The 21,060-nt window shown below is 45.0% G+C and overlaps 1 protein-coding gene and 1 pseudogene across 1 annotated transcript in view; both read right to left on the reverse strand.

The window, feature by feature from the left end:
* The window catches only part of LOC147977008 (cysteine-rich receptor-like protein kinase 45), a 58,058-nt gene that overhangs the window by 13,997 nt on the left and 23,001 nt on the right, over positions 1-21,060 (reverse strand). The window lies entirely within an intron of this gene.
* LOC147977009 (uncharacterized) lies at positions 14,553-17,487 on the reverse strand (annotated as a pseudogene).

Here is a 21,060-nt window from a genome sequence, read left to right on the forward strand (position 1 = left end):
TAGTAACTGTTCATGGATCACAAACACAGAACTCAGTTCCTGAGAATGGCTGCAATGAGACAACCCACCATGTACTCCTACATGGCCTCTCACCGCTATCTTTACCAAATCATGTTCACACACTTAGCTCTCAACGGTAGGACATGTTCACCACGTTCCAATTCATTCCCGATGAATCAGACCTGACTCAACTCTAAGCAGTAGCAGGCATTACAACAAGCATGAATGTGTAGGCACATCAGGGCTCAAACAATTCCTACTCATGCTAGTGGGTTTCATCTATTTACTGTGGCAATGACAGGTCATGCAGAGGAAAGGGGTTCAGCTACCGCAGCATGTAACAGTTGAAACGTTGTTGTCCTAATACAGTAAAATAGAGCAGGAGCAAGAGAGTGGGATTGTATCGGAATGACCAAGGGGGTTTTGCTTGCCTGGCACTTCTGAAGATAGTATAGTTTTTCATCGGTGTCATCGATCAAATCGTCGGAACATCGTCTACTGAGAGGGGGCAAACACCGGCAACAGAGAGGAAACACAATCAACGCAATGCAACAATATGATGCATGAATGTGACATGGCAATAATGTTATGATTTGCACCAATGCATCTACCAACAATTTAAATGAAGTCCATATGGACCAAGGGTTCATATGAAAACTCCATATTTAGCATTTAAAATGCCGCTATCATGTTTTCACTTATACAGTGGGTATAAGTTGGTTGATCATGCATGAAAGTAGCATAAATGGATAGATTGGATTTTTCTGATAATTTTTCATATATAAATTATTTCATTTGGAGTTACGGTTGATTTTCTATGATTTTTAGAAGTTTTAACTATTTTCTGGAATTTCTAAATCATTTCTGAATAAGAAAAACCAGAAAAGCATTTACTACATCAGCATGACGTTGGTGTGACGTCAGCAAGTCAACATGACCGTTCCTGGTCAAATCTGAGCAGTGGGTCCCGCGTGTCACTGTCTAGGCTAATTAACAAAGTTAGTTAACACTAAACTAATCCTAAACCCAGGTTAATTAGGGGCCTGGGCCCACACGCGGGTGACTCAGGGGAGTCAAACCCTGGGTCAAAGGTCAAACGCGCCGGCGGCTTAACGCCGGCGACGGCAGGCGCAGCAGAGTGCTGCGGAATCGCTGCTCCGGCCACGGTTTGATGCGTGGAGGGGTGCTACGCAGACCTGGAACCCGTCCGTGTCGTTTGGTGCAGGTGGCGTCACCGTAGGTGACCTAGAACGACGGCGGCGTCCTCAAATGCGGCGGCCGGAGTTCGAGCGATGATGCAAACGTCGCTATGGTGCACGGCAGGAGCAACGGGTGGTTGCTCTGGGCCCGTGGAGCTGTGCTGAGCACGGTGACGCGCTCGGTTTTGAGCCTGAGCGGCTGCGGCGACGCTGGTGACATGGCGGGCGGGCGGAAGCTTTCGGCTGTTGGGGAACGTAGTAATTTCAAAATTTTCCTACGCACACCCAAGATCATGGTGATGCATAGCAACGAGAGGGGAGAGTGTTGTCTACGTACCCTCGTAGACCGAAAGCGGAAGCGTTAGCACAACGCGGTTGATGTAGTCGTACGTCTTCACGATCCGACCGATCCAAGTACCAAACGCACGACACCTCCGAGTTCAGCACACGTTCAGCTCGATGACGTCCCGCGAACTCTGATCCAGCAGAGCTTCACGGGAGAGTTCCGTCAGCACGACGGCGTGGTGACGGTGATGATGTTGCTACCGACGCAGGGCTTCGCCTAAGCACCGCTACGATATGACCGAGGTGGAATATGGTGGAGGGGGGCACCTCACACGGCTGGGAGAGATCAACTGATCAACTTGTGTGTCTATGGGGTGCCCCCTGGCCACGTATATAAAGGAGTGGAGGAGGGGAGGGCTTGCCCTCTCTATGGCGCGCCCTAGGGGAGTCCTACTCCCACCGGGAGTAGGATTCCCCCTTTCCTAGTAGAACTAGGAGCCCTTCCAAGTAGTAGGAGTAGGAGGGAAGGAAAGGGAAGGAAAAAGGAGAAGGAAGGAAGGGGGTGCGCCCCCTCCCTACTCCAATTCGGACCAGCCCATGGGGAGGGGTGCGGCCACCCTTTGAGGCCTTTCTCTCCTTTCCCGTATGTCCCATTAAGGCCCAATACGAATTCCCGTAACTCCCCGGTACTCTCGAAAATACCCGAATCACTCGGAACCTTTCCGACATCTGAATATAGTCGTCCAATATATCGATCTTTACGTCTCGACCATTTCAAGACTCCTTGTCATGTCCCCGATCTCATCCGGGACTCCGAACTACCTTCGGCACATCAAATCGCATAACCTCATAATACAATCGTCACCGAAACTTTAAGCGTGCGGACCCTACGGGTTCGAGAACTATGTAGACATGACCGAGACACGTCTCCGGTCAATAACCAATAGCGGAACCTGGATGCTCATATTGGCTCCTACATATTCTACGAAGATCTTTATCTGTCAAACCGCATAACAACATACGTTGTTCCCTTTGTCATCGGTATGTTACTTGTTCGAGATTCGATCGTCGGTATCTCAATACCTAGTTCAATCTCGTTACCGGCAAGTCTCTTTACTCGTTCCGTAACCCATCATCCCGCAACTAACTCATTAGTTGCAATGCTTGCAAGGCTTATAGTGATGTGCATTACCGAGTGGGCCCAGAGATACCTCTCCGACAATCGGAGTGACAAATCCTAATCTCGAAATATGCCAACCCAACAAGTACCTTCGGAGACACCTGTAGAGCTCCTTTATAATCACCCAGTTACGTTGTGACGTTTGGTAGCACACAAAGTGTTCCTCCGGTAAATGGGAGTTGCATAATCTCATAGTCATAGGAACATGTATAAGTCATGAAGAAAGCAATAGCAACAAACTAACGATCAAGTGCTATGCTAACGGAATGGGTTAAGTCAATCACATCATATCTAATGATGTGATCCCGTTAATCAAATGACAACTCATGTCTATGGTAGGAAACTTAACCATCTTTGATTCAACGAGCTAGTCAAGTAGAGGCATACTAGTGACATACTGTTTGTCTATGTATTCACACATGTATTATGTTTCCGGTTAATACAATTCTAGCATGAATAATAAACATTTATCATGATATAAGGAAATAAATAATAACTTTATTATTGCCTCTAGGGCATATTTCCTTCATCGGCTCCGGTGAAGAGCACGGTTAGGGGACGCGTTCGGCAGCGAGAAGAGAGGGGAAAAATGCGGGGCTCATTGGGGGTCGGAGGAGAAGGTCAGCAGGCTCGGGGGTGCGCCAGACGTCGCGAATCGACGACGGTGATCGGTGGCGCCCGAGGTGGAAGACGAGCTCGAAGGAGTCACCACGGTGCTCTTGGGTTCGGGATCTTCCGGGTGGAGGAGGTGTGCGTCGTCACAGAGCTTTTGGACACGGGGAAGGGGCGAGAAGACCACGGTGGTCACGGTGGCAGCGAACGGCAGCGACGGACCTGTTCGGGTGAGTGAGAGGGAGAGGTCCAGGGGAGGGGAGAGGCCACCGGTGAGGGAGAGGGGAGAGAGGCCTCTGGGCGTCTCCGTGGCGCGTCCAGAAGAGCCGGCGTCGCGGTGGAAGCAGGAGCTGGCGCGCGCGTAGCGACCATGCGCCCCTGCTCCTACTGGCAGGAGGTAGACGACGCGGTGAGGAGGTGGGCTGGGCCCTTTACAGCGATGGGCCGCAGCTGGGCTGCTATATGGCCTGCGTCAGGTAAGTCCACTCTCTCTCTCTCTCTCTTTACTAATTTGTTCTGCTTTTCTATTTTTGTTATTTTGTTTTGATTTAGTTTATAACCCAAATCATTTTAATAAATCCTAAAAATAATTGTGGGCATTAAATGAATTATTACACAGGCCCTTAACTATTTTCAGAATTATTGGGGCATTTAAAAATATTAATAGTATTTAAATGCCCCAATTCAAATACAATATGGGTTATTCAAAAATCCAGAATGGCCTAAAAATATGTGCATCATTTTTGGCAGAGGTTTTCACCTTTATAAAAAAATGGACTTTTCTAAAGGGCATTCTGGGTTCATTGGAAATATTTTTATTTTGATCCTAATTGCATTTCATTTAGTGCTAGGGTTTGTCATCCCTATTTAAAATTTCAAACAAATATAGACATGATGCATGGATGCTTATGAAACTAATTGTAATCAAATTCTAGGGCTGTGACAACTCACCCCCACTAAACAAGAATCTCGTCCCGAGATTCAAGACGTGAGTAAGAAGACAGAGGGAACACAAAAGTAATAACACGATCTTCATGATCCAACTGCCCTTCTCGTAGATGTTGATCCACTACATCATATTGATTATGACATCCTTTCCTTTGAGAACTTCATCCAACATGGCGACAAGAGAGCAAGACAACCTCACAAGAATGGATCGTCGATCTTAATGAACACAAGATCAACTCACGGAATGAGGCGTAGAAGCATCCCTTGAGCTGAGACGCAAAACACACATCAGAGATGATGGATGAGAAACATATGACAAAGGTTCAAATTGGTAGGCAACAATTCAACGCTTAAATAGATGGTGAGGGGGGGTTTCAAAGTAGCGAGGAGTTAAGTTGCCCATGATACCATAACGGAACACCTCGGGGAAGGTGACTCATAGAATTATTCCCTTAAGTGGCAAAAATAATTACTTTTGATATAGAGATTATTGAAACTCTCTATACCAGCCTGAGGTAATCACAATCGATCGTTGGAAGGGGTTCGAAAGAATGGCATACTCCGACTAGGATGGATGATGTGGACTACCTTGTTGAAGCCAACATAATGGATGAATTTGCTTGCGCGTGCTCTCAAGAACTTGAGCATTTCCATATTCATCAAGGTTCTACCAACATCCGAGTCGAGGATCCTGGCAACACATCTTACTACCTTGACGAATAGTGGTGGACAGGCAGATGCATAGAAAGACAACCCTTTCTCAGATTTCACCTTAGCGAGGCCAAGGGAATGAAATCTGGATGATCGACTGAGAGACATTTAGTACTCCGCTTCTAATGTTCTCCTTGATGTACTGGTTACCACGGTCATGCTTTAAAGCATCAACATAGTCATCAAGAAGTGGTCGGACTTCGGAATACAAAGGATCCATAAGAAAGAACTCCTGGAGTAAATCCTACGAAATCCTTATGGGGAGGTGGCCAACTTCCTCAATCAAGATACTACAATAATAGGTCTTCCGGCTGGGTGTGTTGGCCACGACATCCACTTTACTGGTTACAGAGAGACCAATATTATAGTTCTTGGAGTGTGTTCCAACATCATATCTGCCTGATATTCAGATCTGGTTGGTGTCAGGATATTCCAGACTCATCAAGTCTAGAAAGAAAATGAAAATTTGCAACACAATTCGACGATATGACGTTGCGAGATTCTCGGGGAAATGAACTACGGTAGTAAGCTCCAAAACATGAGCTGGTTCTGCTAACACATGTGAACATGTTGTCCCAGACAAGCATGACCACGTGGTAGTCTTAGAATAAAAACACTACCGAGTTCAGGTGGGGAACCATCATCAAGGATAACAAAGTCCTTGCATAAGGCATGCTCTTAAGAAGGAACTTCTTCTCCTTGAACAAATCAATCAGTGGCTTGGTGTGCCAGGGAATACATATGGAGTGGAGGTAATTAATCTACCAAACCATATAATACATTCACACATGCATAACTAACTTGGGATGGTATCAGAGGAAACAAAACAATCTTTCTCGAACTTATGGCGGCAACTTGCTCCAAATGCACATGAATGTGAGGAAGTCACTTCTTCCATCCAAGCATAAGCTTCATGAACGGAACATGAAGGCATTGCTTACAAAGTTTCCAATACTAGGTTGATGTTCAACATGAATCATGGGGGAGACAAAATGCTGCTAATGGGTTCAACAGCAACTCATCGGAATTTCCATATCACTGGACTTCCACCATCATGTGAACACGGTGATAGCATTGGTCAGACCCAAAGGATGTAATGGTGTGTGCTCGAGGGATCAACCACGAGTAAGACAACATTACGAACATCGTTGGTTCTGATTTGATTTGACGATAGCCCATACTCAAATCAAAGTTGATAAGACAATAGGTCCAACAACTGATCTCAGGGACCAATCGATGAAGATATCATCTTTCTTCAACACACACACACAAAAAGATATCCCTTATCATGAACTAAGTCAGACAAGCTTCCATCTTCCAATTCTCCAAGTTGTTGTTTAGCTTAACCAACTAGCTCGGGGGTATCAAACACAAATTCTTGGAGAATGTATAGTTTAGAGAAAAACCAACATGATCACGAACTCAACATAGCGATTAGGGAACAACCTGGTAATACTTCTGAGAAGATATTCAAAAAATCACAAACCACCGATATGTTATTTAACTCGAGCACAATCTTGCTTTTCAGGGCAAGACGATATGATCAAGAAGCGAGGGATTGTCACAATCCTAACTCATTGGTCGATGAGTGCACCCGGAAATATGGACTAGGCAGCACGATCAATCTTAGGGTTATGATTCAATAACCACCACGCTAAGAATGAGAGTATTGTCCATTAACTACCAAGCAACAGGGTTGCTAGGAGTATTGATTTCACACCTCACAGTTCACTTATCGGCAATCTTACAACAACACGGGACCGAGGAATGAATAATGACGGTGAGAAGTATCACTCTGTCAAGAATTCATAAGAGGTGGTGCAATTCTCATGACATTCTTGACAATAAGATGGTAACACTTCAAGGTAGAACAGAGCAAAAGCTAGATTGGCATTTTGATCTGCGGAATACAATTGCTTTGACCCAATCCTAGATATGGATGAGGTTCTAGAGTTTGTTTTCTCCTAGTCATTCTGGAGTAGAATGGCTTGACGGACCACAAGAATAATAGACTTTGATGAACGAATGCAATGATATACCCTTGACTATCAATTGATAGACGAAGGTCAGAAACAACTAAGGAGGGACAACTCAAGGAACATATATCTTTCTGAGTTGTGGATGCATAGATTAGTATGTCGAGCAAAGCTCAACATTTCTTCTGGATAACCCATGTAGAAAGGTAAAACTGGCAGATTCACAATGTAGAATGAAGAACTCATCAAGAGCACTCTTATTGTGATCATTTGGTTCAAAAGAACTTCTGCCATAAGCAGTTTATGGTACTTGAAAGAAGAAAATACCACGGACCTCGAGGACTATCACAAAGGTTACTAATATTCTAAAGGAACTAGCAAACACTATCAACATAAGGTAAGTGGAGTGAATCTTGGGTCAGGAACCCAAGAGTAGAATACCTACTACTAAATGGCATCACGGGATGCTTTCGAGAACAATGGCCAGAATCATCACTCCGGGAATACAAAGCATTGCTAGATTACTAGGTGACTCTCTAAGACACCTAGGGTCATAATAATAGCTCCAACATATATGTCGAGGCAACAGAGTACCTCAACTCACTGGCTAGTGTGCTTATTCTGACCAAAAGGACATCGGGAACGGAGGAAGGATTTGCAAATGCATCAGATTATTTAGAAACCTGGAATGACTCGGACAGCATAACGGCTGTAAATGCTCGAAAAGATTTGAGACATCCTGCAAAATGGTGGCATAACCACTTAACATCGCAATATCAAGTTTCCAAGTCCAACTAACAACACACTGGAGTAGTAGAAACTGGATTGAGGCTTAAATCCAACAATCCTAGGCAACTACGGTTTAGTAACACGTCATCCTGAGAGATAGAAGAGAAGCCTAGTTCTTAACCCCGTAGAAAAGATAAGATGACTCAGATCAGAAGGTCATGAGGATAAGGAGTAAAAAGAGCCTTACGTTCCCTTCCACAATCAATTCCCTTACATAACTAAAGCATTTCTAGACTCAACTTCGACCGGTTTGGCTTGGTAATCCTACAGGCAGTCAGGCTCTGATACCAATGCTGTCAGGACCCCGATTCTAAGTCACACCGATCTAGCCTATAACACCTCATATCACTTTGCGGCCTCACGCACGGTATTCCCACGGGTGTCGCCTTACCATGGCCCGGGACCGTTTGCGCCTTTTGGCTCACGTATATGATAGTGTCGCTAGCATCCATATGACAGAGAACCCGGGCCGACATGACTAGTTGTGAACCCAAAGTGGCACTAACTTACGGGAACAGGCATACATGAATCAACATCGAGCATGTCGGTCAGCAGCGTGTGAATCCGGGCTGTAGCACTGGGCTAACAGGACTCCGGTGAACCGGGCTGTAGCAGGCTAGGCAGGACTCCGGATGTCACCGCGTGACATTTCCCCGAAGGGACAGACACAGGAACGAAGTGAATCACATGCCGGCCAGTCAAGTGTTCCGGAGCAGTAGTGCTAGGCTAGCAAGACTCCGGTGAACCGGGCTGTAGCGGACTACTATGGCTCATGGAAGCACAAGACTACATTTCCCCATAAGAGAGGCTACCAAGGATAAACAACTAGGTTGTCGGATCCCAAACATACCAAGCATTTCAATCATACACACAATATGCTCGATATGTGTAAATACAACATGGCATCACAACAAAACTCTACGACTCAAAGTATTTATTCATTAGGCTCCGAGGAGTGAGATATTACAAACATGGGTCTCATGACCCAACATTCAAAGCATACAAGTCAAAGCACATGTGGAAGCTTAACTTGTCTAAGTACAGACAACTAAAAATGAAGAAGGCTGAGGAGCCTGACTATCTACCAGACCCTCCCAAGGGTACAAGATCGTAGCTGAGGTAACAAGCTAAACGTCGAAGTCCACGTGGAACTACTAGCGAGACTAAAGTCTCTCTGCAAAACATGAAATAAGCAAACGTGAGTAGGAATGTACCCAGCAAGACTTACATCAGAGCTAACTACATATGCATCGGTATCAATAAAGGGGATGGTGGAGTTTAACTGCAGCAAGCCAGCTTTGACTCAATGGCTAACCTGAACTACGACTGCAAGTAAACTCTTTTGAGGCCGCGCACATGAGTCCACAAATTCACCATACCAATACACCAGTATGGATCCGCTCCCGTCTCCCTGCGAGAACGCCATCCATAGCACTTATGCTTATCTTGCGAGTTTTAGAGTATCCACTTTCACTTGTCTATGAACTATGCAAGGGGTCCAAGTTTCCATATCCGAGGAATCCGGCTATTCGAATAGATAATGATAACCCTGCAGGGGTGTACTTCTTCACACACGCTCTCGCCACTTATCGCCCTGTACACGTCATGTACCTCGGCAACCTTCAAGAGGAAGCCAGGCGAGGGTGTCGGCCACGACCTGACTAACCACACAAGTCTCTCATCCAGGTTTATCACCTATTCGGGTTCCATCCGCAAGGAGATCCGGCCGGGGTGTCGCTCACGGCCCCAAACGATGTGTGCAGGGTTGCCAAGCCCACCATCCGGGTGCCACTTGGTACACCGTGCCACTGTGCCTAGTCTGTCCCAAGCCCACCTGTACCGGGTGCCACTTGGTAGACTACTAACACTACCTACAAACACCAGAAACTAGTTGCAACTCCTGGACAGAGATCGAGTTGATTAATAAGCCGAGAGGGGCCGAGTTACCGGAACCCAATGTGTGGTAGTAACTGTTCATGGATCACAAACACAGAACTCAGTTCCTAAGAACGGCTGCAATGAGACAACCCACCATGTACTCCTACATGGCCTCTCACCTCTACCTTTACCAAATCGTGTTCACACACTTAGCTCTCAACGGTAGGACATGTTCACCACGTTCCAATTCATTCCCGATGAATCAGACCTGACTCAACTCTAAGCAGTAGCAGGTGTGACAACAAGCATGAATGAGTAGGCACATCAGGGCTCAAACAATTCCTACTCATGCTAGTGGGTTTCATCTATTTACTGTGGCAATGGAAGGTCATGCAGAGGAAAGGGGTTCAGCTACCGCAGCATGTAACAGTTGAAACATTCTTGTCCTAATGCAATAAAAGAGAGCAGGAGTGAGAGAGTGGGATTGTATCGGAATGACCAAGGGGGTTTTGCTTGCCTGGCACTTCTGAAGATAGTATAGTTCTTCATCGGTGTCATCGATCAAATCGTCGGAACATCGTCTATTAAGAGGGGACAAACACCGGCAACAGAGAGGAAACACAATCAATGCAATGCAACAATATTGATGCATGAATGTGACATGGCAATAATGTTATGATTTGCACTAATGCATCTAGCAACAATTTAAATGAAGTCCATATGGACCAAGGGTTCATATGCAAACTCCATATTTAGCATTTAAAATGCCGCTATCATGTTTTCACTTATACAGTGGGTATAAGTTGGTTGATCATGCATGAAATTAGAATAAATGGATAGATTGAATTTTTCTGGTAATTTTTCATATATAAATTATTTCATTTGGAGTTACGGTTGATTTTCTATGATTTTTAGAAGTTTTAACTATTTTCTGGAATTTCTAAATCATTTCTGAATAAGAAAAACTAGAAAAGCATTTACTACGTCAGCATGACGTTGGTGTGACGTCAGCACGTCAACATGACCGTTCCTGGTCAAATCTCTCGGGGGCGCGCTAGACATCGCGAATCGACGACGGTGATCGGTGGCGCCCGAGGTGGAAGACGAGCTTGAAGGCGTCACCACGGTGCTCCTGGGTTCGGGATCTTCCGCGTGGAGGAGCTGTGCGTCGTCACAGAGCTTTTGGACACGGGGAAGGGGCGAGAAGACGACGGTGGTCACAGTGGCAGCGAACGGCGGCGACGGACCCATTCGGGTGAGTGAGAGGGAGAGGTCCGGGGGAGGGGAGAGGCCACGGGTGAGGGAGAGGGGAGAGAGGCCTCTGGGCGTCTCCGTGGCGCGTCCAGAAGAGCCGGCGTCACGGTGGAAGCAGGAGTTGGCGCGCGCGCAGCGACCACGCGCCCTTGCTCCTACTGGCAGGAGGTAGACAACACGGTGAGGAGGTGGGCTAGGCCCTTTACAGCGATGGGCCGCAGCTGGGCTGCGAGATGACCTGCGTCAGGTAAGTCCACTCTCTCTCTCTCTCTTTACTAATTTGTTCTGCTTTTCTATTTTTGTTATTTTGTTTTGATTTAGTTTATAACCCAAATCATTTTAATAAATCCTGAAAATAATTGTGGGCATTAAATGAATTATTACAGAGGCCCTTAACTATTTTCAGAATTATTGGGGCATTTAAAAATATTAATAGTATTTAAATGCCCCAATTCAAATACAATATGGGTTATTCAAAAATCCAGAATGGCCTAAAAAATATGTGCATCATTTTTGGCAGAAGTTTTCACCTTTATCAAAAAAATGAACTTTTCTAAAGGGCATTCTGGGTTCATTGGAAATATTTTTATTTTGATCCTAATTGCATTTCATTTAGTGCTAGGGTTTGTCATCCCTATTTCAAATTTCAAACAAATATAGACATGATGCATGGATGCTTATGAAACTAATTGCAATCAAGTTCTAGGGTTGTGACAGTATCACAATCACAACTCCTATCTTTACCATTTTTCTTAGTTCGATCCTATTAGAAGTATCTTGATCTAGTAGAATAAAGTTTATGGCATGATCTAGTTCTGAGTTTTGCTTTATGATCTCTCTATGTGATCGAGTCCGCGAGGTATATATAATAAAGATTAGTGTTGAGTCAAGGGCTTGATTATTTTGCCATGATCTTGGGTGAATAAAAGAAAAGAGAAAAGAATAAAAAGAAAAAAGTTCATATTGATCTTATTGAGAGTAATGACTTCACATAGAAAGAGTATGATGATTAAAAGTTGTTGGGAGTTGGCAGACATAGCTTTGGTCATTGCTGCAATTAATAGGAAGTAATAAGGAAAGAGAGGTTTTTCACATATAGATATATTATCATTGACATCTTTTATGATTAGGAGCACTCATTAAAATATGACATGCTAAAGAGTTGATGTTGGACAAGGAAGACAACGTAATGAGTTATGTATTTCTTATATCTGAGATAAAGTATGTTGTCATGGATCCTCTAACTTGTTGAGCTTGCCTTTCCCCCTCATGCTAGCCAAATTCTCAGCACCAAGTAGAAATACTACTTGTGCTTCCAAATACCCTTGAACCAGTTTTGCCATGGGAGTCCACCATATCTACCTATGGATTGAGTAAGATCCTTCAAGTAAGTTGTCATCGGTGCAAGCAATAAAAATTGCTCTAAATATGTATGATTGATTGGAGTGGGAGAAATAAGCTTTATACGATCTTGTGATGTGGAAGTAATAAAAGCGACGGACTGCATAATAAAGGTTCATATCACAAGGGGTAATATAAAGTGACGTTCTTTCGCATTGAGATTTTATATATCCAACCATAAAAGCGCATGGCAACCTCTGCTTCCTTCTGCAAAGGGCCTATCCTTTATTATTATCTTCTACCTTATGCAAGAGTCATGGTGATCTTCACCTTTTCTTTTTCATTTTATCCTTTGGCAAGCTCAGCATGTTGGAAAGAACATGATATATATATCTAATTGGATGTAGGGGAGCATGAACCATTATTGTTGACATTACCCTTGAGGTAAAAGGTTGTGGGGAAAAACTATAAGCCCCTATCTTTCTCTATGTCCGATTAAAACTACGTAACCACAAGTATCGCGTGAGTGTTAGCAATTATGGAGGACTGAATGATAGTTGAGTATGTAGACTTGCTTTTTAGCTCTGACATAGACTCTTTCCGATGTTATGATAAATTGCAATTGCTTCAATGACTGAGATTATAGTTTGTCGGAGCCCAATAAGGTTTATGATTTATACTCTTACATTGTGAATAGATCATCACTTGAACATAAGTAATCATATGACAAAAATCTATATATGTTGCTGTTATGAGAATAATCATGATGCCTTCATGTCCGTATTTTATTTTTATCGACGCCTCTACCTCTAAACATGAGGACATATTTATTGTTATCGGCTTTTCGCTTGAGGACAAGCAAGGTCTAAGCTTGGGGGAGTTGATACGTCCATTTTGCATCATGCTTTTATATCGATATTTATCGTATTATGGGCTGTTATTTCACTTTATGTCACAATACTTATGGCTATTCTCTCTTATTTTACAAGGTTTACATAAGGAGGGAGAATGCCGGCAGCTGGAATTCTGGTCTGGAAAAGGAGCAAATATTAGAGACCTATTCTGCGCAACTCCAAAAGTCCTGAAACTCCACAGAACGTCTTAAAAGAAATAAAGAAAAATCCATGCCAAAGATGAAGGCCAGGGGCCCCACACCCTGCTCACGAGGGTGGGGGGCGCGCCCCCTACCTCGTGGGCCCCCTGGTGGCTCTCCGACGCCCATCTTCTCCTATATGAGGTCTTTCGATGAGAAAAAAATAGAGAGGAACTTTTTGGGACGAGACTCCGCCGCCACGAGGAGGAACCTTGGCGGATCCAATCTAGAGCTCTGGCAGAGCTGTTCTGCTGGGGAAACTTCCCTCCGGGAGGGGGAAATCATCACCATCGTCATCACCAATGCTCCTCTCATTGGGAGAGGGCAATATCCATCAACATCTTCACCAGCACCATCTCATTTCCAAACCCTAGTTCATCTCTTGTATCCAATTATTGTCTCAAAGTCCGGGATTGGTGCTAGTAGGTTGCTAGTAGTGTTGATTACTCCTTGTAGTTGATGCTAGTTGGTTTATTTGGTGGAAGATCATATGTTCAGATCCTATATGCATATTATTACCCCTCTGATTATGAACATGAATATGCTTTGTGAGTAATTACGTTCGTTCCTGAGGACAAGGGAGAAGTCTTGCTATGAGTAGTCATGTGAATTTGGTATTCGTTTGATATTTTGATAAGATGTATGTTGTCTAGCCTTTAGTGGTGTTATGTGAACGTCGACTACATAACACTTCACCATTATTGGGGCCTAGAGGAAGGCATTGGGAAGTAATAAGTAGATGATGGGTTGCTAGAGTGACAGAAGCTTAAACCCTAGTTTATGCGTTGCTTCGTAAGGGGCTGATTTGGATCCATATGTTTCATGCTATGGTTAGGTTTACCTTAATACTTTTGTTGTAGTTGCGGATGCTTGCAATAGAGGTTAATCATAAGTGGGATGCTTGTTCAAGTAAGAACAGCACCCAAGCACCGGTCCACCCACATATCAAATTATCAAAGTATCGAACGTGAATCATATGAACGTGATGAAAACTAGCTTGACGATATTCCCATGTGTCCTCGGGAGCGCTTTTCCTATTATAAGAGTTTGTTACGGCTTGTCCTTTGATACAAAAGGATTGGGCCACCTTGCTGCACTTTATTTACTTCTGCTGCTTGTTGCTCCTTACAACCTATCTTATCACAAAACTATCTGTTACCACTTATTTCAGTACTTGTAGAGAATACCTTGCTGAAAACCGCTTATCATTTCCTTCTGCTCCTCGTTGGGTTCGTCACTCTTACTTATCTAAAGGACTATGATAGATCCCCTATACTTGTGGGTCATCACAGCAGCAGAAGCTGCAGTCCTTGCTGGAGCTGGACTGACAGCAGCAGAGGCTGCAGTCCTTGCTGGTGCTGGTGTGCTTCTACTATCAGGTGGGTAAGAGCTTGTGCTTGGCTGCAATGAAACAAGTAGTTTAATATTAGTAAGCAACAAAGTAACAACAAATTTAGTCTTTCTCATAGTAGAGTGGTTACCTGATGTTTGTTCTTTCTCATAGCAAGTGCAGGCTTTAGAGCATCATGGCAATTGGTGTACCTATGGCCCACCTTTCTACAGTTGGAGCAGGTAATTGAGGCCATTCTTGAAGTGTCTTTGGGAGCCGACTTCTCAAATTGGCCATTTCTCCTCTTAGTCTGTGCTCTGCCCTTGTGTTCTTTGAAAACAGGAGCCTCAATGTCCAAACTATCTATCCTTGGCCACATGTTAGGGCCAGGTACAGGATATATTATAGGACTGTAAGCTGCCAGGTACGTAGGTTTTTTGAAGAAATCATGAACAAAGTCCTCTGGCTGAAGCTTAGCCTTGTGTATAGCAGAAACAACATGATTGCAAGGAACTGTTGTCATATCCCACTTCTTACAACCACAAGTCCTTTGTGCTAGGTTGACAACATATGTTCTCTCCTGACTAGTAACTTGGAAAAGGTTGGGGCCAGCCATCAATGATTGGCAGTTTCTAGACCACTTCTTTTCTTCCTCCAATTTCTCTGCATATGTTGGACAAATCTCCCATCTGACAGTCTGAGTCTTGGTTCTATTTGTATTAAACTTGACCATTAATTTTGTTCTAATTCCATCAACCATGGTCCTTATTGGCTTAGCCCTGACATCTAGAACCCACTTGTTGAAAACCTCACTTAAGTTGTTAACTACTAAGTCTGTTTTGCAATTTGTGTCCATGGCATGTCTGGCCCAAGTGTGCTTTGGGATTTTACTAAGCCAAGCCCATGCTGCCTCACACTCTCTCTTCAACTCATCCATTGCAACATTATAACCATGTTCAGTGTATGAGTAACTTGCTTCATCCATGTATTTCTTCAATTCTGGCCCTCTAAACCCAGCATTTTGAAAGTTCTGGTAAATGTGTCTGAGGCAAAACCTTTGTGGACAATTGGGAAAGACTCTGTTTATGGCTTTAAGCAGGCCCTGTGTGAATTTAAGTAAAGCTAACTTAGTGACTACATCTAAATGATTGTGTAACTACTAGAAAGAACTAAATGATTGTGTATAGAAAGTAGCTACACCTAAATGCAAGTAACTACTAGAAAGAACTAAATGAAATCTAGCACAAGTGGATTTCATTACCTTCTGCCTATCAGAAATTATTGTGTAGTTGCCAAACTTCCCAGATTGGCCACCTAGTGCTACCTTCAGCTGATACAGAAACCAAGTCCAGGAATCTGTGTCCTCCTTATCAACAATTCCAAAAGCAATGGGAAATATATTATTGTTCCCATCTCTTCCAGTAGCAGCAAGGATCTGTTGACCAGTAGTGAGCTTTATGAAGCATCCATCCAGACCTATAACAAGTAAACACATTAGGCAAACTATTTGAAAACACACATTATTCAAACACACATTAGATACCAAGGAATTACCTATGAATGGTCTGCAGCCACTCAGAAACCCTTCTTTGCATCCATTTAGGCAATAGAATAATCCATGAAACCTAGGGTTTGTGCTTGGATGCTCCCTCAAATGTCTTGTTGTCACTATACACCTTGAACCTGGATTAGTATCTAGCACAGCCTGCAAATAATCCCTAATCCCGGTGTACTGGGCCTTCTGATCTCCTAACACAACATTCTTTGTTGCCTTCTTAGCCCTGTATGCCATGTGGGTTGATATTTCCACTCCATACTTGCTCTTTGCAGTGTTAATTATAGTAGTGATTGTTGTGCATGGGTCATTTCTGATTGCTTCCTCACAAAACTTTGCAACCCACTTAGCAATAACTTTTGTGTTCTCTGACACAGAAGGACAAGTGTGCACCACATACTGCTTCCTTATGGTAAAAGTCTTCTCATTTGCAATCTGAGAAGCTGCTATATAAAAAGGGCATGTCTCATCTATGCATTGTGCTATAACCCTGTCACTGCAATTTCTATGGTACTCATAGTTCCTGTTCTATGGAATGTGCATTGTTTGAAGTGTATTCCTGAACTGGTACACATCAATGAAGCAAAGATGCTTCACAAATTGCTCAGCTGGGTGAGCTCTATTCTCATCATACCATAACCTTTTCTTCATCTTCTTAGCTCTGCTTTTCCTGCCATTGGGCAAAACATATGCCAATGCCTCTGCACCATCATCATCTTCCACACCCAAGTCCATTGGTTTCTTGTCTTCATCAGAAGATGGTATTCAGTCCTCCTTAAACAACTCCTCTACACTTGCATGTGATCTGCTTGTTGGGCCTTTTCTGTGTTTCTTCTCCTTTTTCTTCTTCTGTCCATCTTGTCGTACCTGCTCCAGATTACTCTCTTCCTCCAGAGTACTCTCTTCATCCTCTTCCTCCTCTTCCTCCTCTTCTTCACTTTCAGGCTCATATAGTGCATCCTCCTCCTCTATCTCATACATTTCCTCAACATCTATATATGTCCCCTTCAAAATGAAGGAGTGGATCTTCCCTCTGTCTTTTCATCTCCTCAAGCCTAGCAAGGATATCACCATATTCTTCCAAATCATCATCATCACTGTCCTCCTCATTATCCATCACTGCAGCTTTTCTCTTCAAAGAAGTGTCCTTCTCTTTATTTTTCTTATTCTTCCTAAACATTTGAATTTCCTTCCTCCTTGTCTCCTCCATAACCTTTTCAATTTCCATTTGCTCCTCTGAATTGTTTATAGGATTTTCTTCCACTTGTACATAACCTAAAGCAAGTTGCTCCTCCAAATTATTTGTGTTATGCTGTGTTTGAAACTGTATGGGCATTGGCTCCAGTTCTGCTGCTTCTGAACTTGCTGCTGCTACATGCACATTTCCTGCACTGAACAGCACTCCTCCTTCATCTATCTGATATAGTTTGGGCTCTCCAATTTCTTCTTGAAGGATTTGCTGCTCAATAACATTGGAGTTGGTGTTTATAGTTGCAGCATTGGAAGAACTGGCCCTAACAACTGTCACATTCAATATTTTTTGATTTTGCAATGCTATGTTATCTAGAATTTCCTCAAGCTTGTCATCATCTTCTATTTCTTCCATTCCTAAAATAAACTGAATAACAAAGCACAAACATGCATTTTTCTAAGTTAATAATATCATAATCATATACTATACCAGGATAACTTTGCTGCTCGTTTATAAAATCAACTAAATCAGCTTATTTGTTAACTAATCTAAAAATGTCAACCCTAGGGCACAGGACAAACAAATCACATAATCTGAACTAATCTAAATTATGTCAACACTAGAGCACATGACAACAAATCCGCAACATCTACTCTACTCCATCTGATAGGATAGAGCAATATGGACCCTAACCCTAGAGTACACTAGCAACGCAATTGAATGGGAGTACTCATTGAATGGAGAACAGGAAGGGGAAGAGCAAAGAAAAGTGGATCTCACTATACGCCGCCGTAGGATGACCCGATGTGTTGGCTTCCCGTCGGATTGGCCATCACCGCCGCGGTGAATGCTCTCGCCGCCCGGTATTCCATCGAATACTGCAGGTCCTCCTCCTCTGATTCCTCCGTCGGCTTGCTAGGGTTCGAGCTCCCGCAAAGCTCGCCTGGATCCACTGCGGGTCCTCCTCCGCTGCCGGGCGGAGCGCCGCCACCAGCAACTCCACCTTTCACCGGGCTACGCATCTCTGCAGTGCGAGGGGCAAGGGGCGACGACGGCGGGAGCGAGGGGGAGGGGGCGACGGGGGGGAGCGAGGGGGAGGGGGCGGCGGCGCTGGGAGTGAGGGGGAGGGGGCGACGGCGGCGGGAGCGAGGGAGAGGGGGAAGAAGAATGGGGAAACAGAGACGGATGCGGGGATAACTAAAGACGAGACCTAACACGCCGTCTAACACCGTCTGGCGGCTGTCGGGATGGCCTGGAGTGCCACGTGGGCGAAAAACGGGCCCCAGCTGTCATAAACTCACTTAACATGGCCCGATCCGCCGACCAGTGGTTGTCGGGGGTTGGGTGCGACATATGCCAAAGGATGGCTTATCATGGTGGGGACGAGTAGAATGTTGCCGGTGCCTGGAAACGGGATGAGGCATAGACATGCACGCCGGCGAATCTTACCCAGCTTCAGGGTTCTCCAGGGAGATAATACCCCTACTGCTGCTCTACGGGGTCTCTGCATGATCACTATGGCAAAGTGTTTACACGATTGCTCCTTGAGCTGTTTCCTGGAGGTAGGAGAGGGCCAGTCTTGCCAGTCGGACAGCCGCTCTGCGGACTGCCGTTGGATCAAATGCTTGGCTACTTTGGGAAGGCAAGTACTTAGCCGTTTTTAGAGTTTTTGAGCAAGTTGAATAGAAGGCGGCAAGCCGACTATTCAAGAGTCGGTTTGCGAAAAAAGGCTGGAAGCCATCTTAAGCTATGTTTTATGCTTTGACTCCTTAGCCATTTTTCATGCGAACGCCCATTCTACCTTACTCCTGCCCACCGTACAGTCGCTCTGCGAGCTGTGGCTTCTGACAGGAGATGGCTTAGGCGCCACACACTACTTGTCCGGCTGCAGGAAGCATTTCATAGTGCAAGGCGGCAAGTCCCCGGGCCGACCTGTCGAGCCCGGTGCCAATCGGCATAACAAAGAGTAATATACTCGTAGGCGTAATTTTTATCATATAGACAAAAGAGGGCAGTCCTCGAGCTCGTCTCGGGGGGCCCGAAGCCTTGGTACTTTAATACAATAGGTAGCATGGTGCATACTGCATTAACTATAAAATCTTCGGAGCAGATTTGCATTCCATGGCCACTCCGTCTCTTTGCTGGAGTCGTCCCTCTTGCGTGCTCGGGGCTTCTGAGCGTCAATCAGGTAGTAGGAGTCGTTGCCCAGTACTTTGCTGATGATGAAAGGGCCTTCCCAAGGCGCCGACAGCTTGTGCTGGCCGGCTGTTCGCTGGATCAGTCGGAGCACAAGGTCGCCCTCTTGGAAAGATCTCGGCTTGACCTTCCTGTTGTAGTATCGGCGCAGGTTCTGCTGGTAGATGCTCGACCGGCTGAGTGCCAACAGCCGACCCTCTTCCAGTAGATCGACACCGCCTTGACGTGCTTCTTCTGCTTCCTCCTCGGTGTACATGGTGACTCGCGGGGAGTCGAACTCTATGTCCGTTGGGATGACGGCTTCAGCACCGTATACGAGGAAGAAAGGCGTGAAGCCGGTTGACTTGTTTGGAGTCGTGCACAGACTCCAGAGGACGGCTGGCAACTCATCGAGCTAGCAGCCAGCCGAACGCTCCAGAGGCTCGACCAGTCGGGGCTTGATGCCGGACAGGATGAGGCCGTTTGCTCGCTCCACCTGGCCGTTTGACTGTGGATGGGCGACGGATGCTAGGTCCAGTCGGATGCCCTGTGTTGCACAGAAACGGGCCAAGGCGCCTTTGGCAAATTTTGTGCCGTTGTCGGTGATGATGTTGTGTGGTATGCCGTACCGAATTGTGATGTCGGAGATGAAAGTCACGGCAGTCGGATCGTTCAGTTTCTTGATTGGCTTTGCTTCTATCCACTTGGTGAACTTGTCCACTGTGACAAGTAAGTGAGTTAAGCCACCTCGTGCCGTCTTGAATGGTCCCACCATGTCTAGACCCCAAACTGCGAAAGGCCAGGCAATGGGATGGTCTTGAGTGCGGAAGCCGGCTGATGCGGCTTGGAGAGGAACTTCTGGCACCCTTTGCATTTTTGGACCAATTCCTTGGCCTCTTCTAAGGCCGTTGGCCAAAAGAAGCCGTGCTGGTAAGCTTTGGCGACGAGTGTTGTTGAAGCCGCATGGTGGCCGCACTCGCCTTGGTGGATGTCTTTGAGAATTGCTTGGCCTTGCTCTGGCTCTACGCAGCGCTGGTAGACACCAGTGACGCTGCGCCTGACCAGCTCTCTGTTGACTATCACTAGTGCAGAACCGGGCAATAGCACCGGTTCGTAAGGCCCTTTAGTGCCGGTTCCATAACCGGCACTAAAGTGTGGTCACTAAAGGCCCCCCCTTTAGTACCGGTTCAGCACGAACCGGTGCTAAAGGGCAACCACGTGGCACGAGCCAGCTCCGGGGGCCGGGAGCCCTTTAGTACCGGTTGGTAACACCAACCGGTACTAAATGTTTGTGGGTTTTTGTTTTATTTTGTATTTTTCAATTAAATTTGTGTTATCAATTTAATTTAGGATTGTTTTACGTTATAATGAGTTGTAGTCGTCATCATCATCATCGCATATTAATAAATAAATAAACTCTAGCTAGCTAAAAATCATCGTAGTCGTCTAATTACCACTATTTTATCATCATAGTCATTACCGCTAGCTATCTAATCATCACCAACACTGGCTAGCTTAAAGAGGAAACATTCACTTTGTAAC

Source organism: Triticum urartu, chromosome 4A (genome assembly GCF_056163025.1).
Source record: "Triticum urartu cultivar PI428250 chromosome 4A, HENAU_Tu73, whole genome shotgun sequence".
Lineage (NCBI taxonomy): Eukaryota > Viridiplantae > Streptophyta > Magnoliopsida > Poales > Poaceae > Triticum > Triticum urartu.